Source organism: Eschscholzia californica, unplaced genomic scaffold, assembly GCF_041429995.1.
Source record: "Eschscholzia californica isolate CP2 unplaced genomic scaffold, dmEscCali1.0.p SCAF_1, whole genome shotgun sequence".
Classification (NCBI taxonomy): Eukaryota; Viridiplantae; Streptophyta; class Magnoliopsida; order Ranunculales; family Papaveraceae; genus Eschscholzia; species Eschscholzia californica.
In genome coordinates this window covers 74,480,593-74,486,487 of record NW_028238198.1, presented here as the reverse complement: position 1 = coordinate 74,486,487, position 5,895 = coordinate 74,480,593, and the positions used below count along the sequence as shown (strand labels likewise).

The 5,895-nt window shown below is 36.9% G+C and overlaps 1 long non-coding RNA gene across 1 annotated transcript; it reads right to left on the bottom strand.

Moving 5' to 3' along the window:
* Positions 1-1,672: 1,672 nt before the first annotated feature.
* Positions 1,673-4,119, bottom strand: LOC147569085 (uncharacterized). The gene is made up of 3 exons (XR_015231189.1): positions 4,002-4,119; positions 3,286-3,363; positions 1,673-1,854 (listed from the first exon to the last, which is right to left on the bottom strand). It is a non-coding gene; the product is annotated as an uncharacterized LOC147569085 (long non-coding RNA).
* Positions 4,120-5,895: the final 1,776 nt, after the last annotated feature.

The window sequence follows — 5,895 nt, the reverse complement described above, 5'->3', positions numbered from 1 at the left end:
TGAAGAGAGAGAGTAACGGTGTTATAACGGAAGGGGGCCATATGGGTCTGTTCATCACGAACAGACCAGATCAGGGTCTGTTCGTGATGAACAGACCTAGCTCCGGCGAAGGTTTCCCTTCGCCGGAGTTTAGAGAGAGAGAGGTGAGAGAATTTTTGAAAAAAAAAAAATTTTTTTTTTTAGAGAGAGAGAAAAAAAAAAAGTTTGAAGGTCGCCGACCGAAAATTTGGCCGGTCGGCGACCCTGTCGGTGAAGACGATGATGTGGCTGGTTTAACGAGGTGGCAGAGAGAGAAAACATGTTGGAGGAGAGAGAAAAGAAATGGAAGGGAGAGAGTAACGGTGTTATAACGGAAGGGGGCCATATGGGTATTTCTTGTAAAGTAGGGGGCCAGGCAGGAAGCTGGTCACAAAGTTGGGGGCCATTAGGGAAATAACCCTATAATTTACGAAACTGTATGTAGTATAATACAATATATGATTATTTTTTCTTTAATGTATGTGTATTTATGTGTGTAGATTTGATATACCAGATGAAATTTCAAAGAGAATCATCAAATCAAAGTGAGTCAACGAAACTAATGGAGAATACATGGATGGACACCATTTTTGAACCAAAGAAGATTTTGTACTTTTTTTTGTAACAGAATGTAAAGGATGTGTAATGTTAAAGAAATTATGTGTAATTTATTGAACAAGACCCACATACATTTGATAAATTATGTTGTATACTTGACAAATGATGGTTTCCTCGTCATAAATAATACATAATTTACGTATTTGTTTCATAATTTGTATTCTATGTGTATTTATGTATGAGTAAAAACGAAAACATATGTTGCTTTAACGTTCCCAGAAAAATATACTATTTTCAAAACTGAAAGTTAATTAAGTGAGAGAAAGTGATATATATGTTTTGTATATTAACCCCCAAATCACGCTAAATTGATCCTAGAAAATTTACTATTTCCAAATCTGAAAGTTAAGTGAGAGAAAATTGATTTGAATCGAAAAAAATTTACATAGTAAGAGAGAGAAAATTGATTTGGTTACGATTTTTGTTTTGAATTGATTTGGAAATAGATTTGCTTTCCAAAACGGTTAGAAGATAGAGAAAAATCAATTTCAGATTTATATGTTAGTTGCTTTAAATCCCCCTAAATCACGCCCACATTAGAAACATTCCAAATTCACCCTGGAAAATTAAAAATCCCGTGATTTTTGTAGGAGGGACATGGACGGTAGTTCTCCCATAAAGAATGGGTTATTATGTCCATAATGTAAAAGGACTAAATGTGGCGCCCCGTGTTCCGAATCACGGTTTGCCCGGCAGTTTATAAAAGAAACTCGGTCTAATACTAACTCAAACCAGTTTCAAATATAAACCCAAGCCAAAACTCTCATCACGGGTTACAAATCAAGAACAAACACAGCGGAAGATCAAATATAGTTTAAACCTTTTGAAAATATGCTCGGAAAATATGTAATCCAAAATAATTTTCATAAAGAGGAAACAACTTGAATTCATGTTTATGAATAGTTCACAGAAGAGACTGAATTTGGACAGAATCTCCTCTATAAATTGAACATATCAAACCTGAAAAACCTGTCAAACATTCATACATATCTCACAAACTTCTAAGTAACAATAGCATCAAATAAAAAAAGTGATAATGTGCATACTATTTACATGTGTACAATCGCAAACGAGTGAGAGAACGATCCTAAATATTCTAGATGATACATATATAATATTAACGTTGTGATTATGTTGAAAATATAATAGAAATTACAATCTTACATAATGTGAACCGTCGAAGTAAACTATGTCACTCCGGGTCACCAATACCTGCAACTGAGCAACAACAAATAGGAATGAGATAACCCGAAGGTCAGCTCAGTAGGATACCTAGACATCCTACCCGCACCACACAAATCAACGTTTTAATATATCAATAGTTATAAGTGTTACATATATACAGAGATATCAATATGCACACGAAGCAAAGCAATATAGCAAGATAATTCTTCTAGCTTACCAAGATCACGACTGAATACGCCCTAAATCGGGGTCACCTACTATTCGGCTAGGAAGAACCGTTCGGCCTTTGTTAGTGCGTAGGCAGGCGGCGCCTTATCGAACGTTTGACTACTGCAGTGTACACATGGATCCACGTAATACCCCGGTAAGAGCTTCCGTAACTCTCCCTTCGTCATCATCGCCCATCGGACTGGCTTGTGATCTCAATACGCATCGAATAGTAAATCTCACCCAAACAATGATACGCTTAGAATATGTCATGACTTACCCAGACGACTATAAGAGCATCGTCGTGTAGTAGAGCCATATACCCACGGCGATACAATTATCTCATCTTGAGGCGCGCCCTATCTCCGGCCAGATCTGACGCTTCCTCGCAAGGTAACTCATTGACCATTCGAAGAATATCCAAACATATGCATGAACCTATAATAGTATTAAATGATCTGATAGGCTCCCAAAGCTACAAGAACAGAGCCCTCCTAAAGGTCCCATCAACCAAAAGGAGAAGAGCGTTCTCATGTCTCAAGGTAGGGTAAACCCTGTTTAAAGCCAAGCTTTTACAAGTGTCCACTTTCAGGGAATTAGTATTTTCTTATTAAGAGAACTCGGGTAAACACCCTCTTTCATTTCGGTGAAAACATTGTAAGTATCATTCATAACAGAATTCAAACCACACAAACCAGTGGTTTAGCAGAATAAATAAACAAGCATGGCATTGGGTCAGTCCCCTAATCACTCCAAGGGTCGGAATACCCCAACTCCCATCCTCTCCGGACCCCATTCCGGGTAAACTAGAATGGTCGTTACCAAACGGCTGGCCACGCACCGAGTGTAACCCTTGACATAATTCATGGCTAATCCATAACATAAAATAAACAAGGGGACCAACCAATGCCCGTGGTAAAACAACCATTACACGTAACACAGATCAAGCGATTCCGCCTCCATGTTATACACGCAGCTCAAGCGATTCCGCCACCACGTGTTTACAATTCACACAAAACGATCACACAGATCAAGCGATTCCGCCTCCTTGTGATTATTTTTCAGAAAAACCAATTTGTTTTGAAAAGAGAAACATCCATAACATAGAGCACACCACATACATTCATATCATACCATATCATATCATAAATTGAACTAGAGAACTATAAAAAGAAGAAAACGACTATATATATATATATATATATAATGGTGAAACGGGGAATACCCGTGCTCCAAGTAAGATTCATAGGATCTTACCTCTTCTTGCGCTTCCAATGGTGCTCCTGACTAAGCTCCACTTCTCCTCGAGCTCCCTATTGCAGTTCATTAGTCCTACTGAAATATGAAAGGGCAAAACGGTCATTTGACAGTTACATAACTGTCAAGAGTCGTCTTGCAGAGCAAGAATGCATAAAATGAATGAAACTACACTAGGAATGTCCTATCGGTACTATAGAGTCCACTGAGATGATCCATCGAGCACTTGAAATATATACAAATCAACCAACCAACTTCCCATAAATTCTATTTTACATTTCCGAGTCTTCATAAGCTGGCAAATCATATAATGAACCACATACTATGAATCTTGAACTATCAAATCATAAAATGAACCTAATGTTACGAATCCATAACTCAATCTATCCATTTATGTTAAATACGGCAAGGTTCGGGTAACCATCTTTATTCCAATTCATTATAAAACTGATCCAAATATGAAATTCGAGCACTAAAATAATTCGGCAGCACCCCGTCTATATATGGACACCCCAAAATAGTCTATAATATCCTAAACATCATCCTGAACATAAATCATTCGACGAAATTAAAGAATAACTGCTCCAAATTTCGATCCCAAATGAAATTAGACCCAACCATACAGTTATCGAAATAACAACCAAATAACCACCAAATTAGGACGAAATAGAAAATTCTAAACGGATAGATATGTAGAACAAGTCGAATGGAATCACCTGGAACAAGTTTCATTGAATTCCGACAAAAACTCGCGAAGAAATCAACGACAGTAACTCGGAACACTTTCACGGCCAAAACTAATTGCGCTTCACTGCTCACGGTTGGGAAAATTTGATTTGGTTTTAAATCAGGTAATTGGATTTAAAGGGGATGAAATTTGGTTGGAGACGTGGGGCACATGCACTTTAAACTCAAAATTGGCTGCCACATGCCATTACACAAAGTGCCCACATTATTTAATTCTTGTTAAGTCCATCATTTATATACATCTCATAACTAAGTCCCTTCATATATATACCCAACTAATTCAACCTCCATTACTCACCTTTTGACCCCCAGTTTAACCTTTCTTCTTTTCTTTTTTCGTTCCACAAGTAACCATGAAGAAATTATATGGTCCCTCTTGATACGATAACAAAGAAATATGTCAAATATGAAATAGTCCAAACTATGTCCGAACTTTTCGTGTGACCACTGCACTAATCAACTAAAATAAATATTCAATACCAAAGCCCGAAGAAACCACTAAATCCGTTCGACGCTCTAACTCATCCGATTATCCGCCTTGAAGGTCTGGGTGCTACAATACTACCCCCCTTAATTGGAATTTCGTCCTTGAAATTCGAAGAGAGTAGAATTGAAACAACAATTCCCAATGTCAACAGAATTTGGCACAAAACTCGAATCGGAAGAACAACCAGTTTCAACACCAAATCAGACTTCTATAACCTGTAAATTCCTTAGGATTCCCTCATCCTCATTCGTAAATCATCGAAGTCAAAATTTTCTGAACTATTCTGTCAGGACAGTCCGCATAAGAAGACAACTCTCCCTACCACTGAAGTGTCTTTGTCGATGATCAACGAAACTCCCTTATCTCTTCTACCAATCTGAACCAAGAAGATCTACAACTCTAACTTACAAATAATGAAGAACAAAAGCTACAAACGAAAACTCAAATAACATCAATCTGATGAGAATAAATTTCATATTAAAAATCCGAGCAATCTGCCAATGTGCTAGACAATGAAATGAACGCTCGACAAGCGCTTCCACGATTTCGTTCGAAGCAATCACTCCAAAGCTCAAAAATCTGACCATATGCTCAGAAGACAGCTAACCAACCTTTTCTATTCTTCTGTCTAATTCCATCTACCAACTCTAATCTTGGAAGAAACTATATCATTTCTGAAATCACAAACTCACTGCATCTAACAAAACCAATCTGGCTAAACTCTATAAACAAACAAGATCCAACCCTTTATATTCTGAATTCTTCTACAAAACCTATAATATAAATGAGTGAAGAGGTTAAACACTAATATGTGCAACCATAAAATAAGATTACACATATGTTTCCTCTTCTGACATTGAACTCATACTCTGAAGCAAATTCTGAAATATGAAACAACTGAGCGATAAATTTACTGAGCTTCAATCTTACCCCACGATCAAAGAATAATCGATAACAATAACCATACTCAATACGAGAAAGCAAAGAATGAAGACCTCTATAATCTATATATAAGAATAAATTGTCGTTAATTCCATATCCTCAAAGAAAATAGCATTCTCGATAACATAAGGAAATACCGATACCCACAATATAGGAAAATAAAGAATGAGGACATCTGTAACATGTACAAGTCAATGTTGACGTTGCCACTACAACCTCAAGAAAATATGGTTGTTGTCGATAAGATGATAAAAATAAAGATAGAAGACCGCTATAACATCTATACAAATTATAGATAAACCAACCCTCTAGAATCATTCTAGAAAAATCTGAGAACCCTAGATACTTCTACCAACAAAGCCTGCCTCTATCAATATAATCTCAATATCAAAATATCTCGCCGACTCAATATAACTCAACCTTACACATTAGCC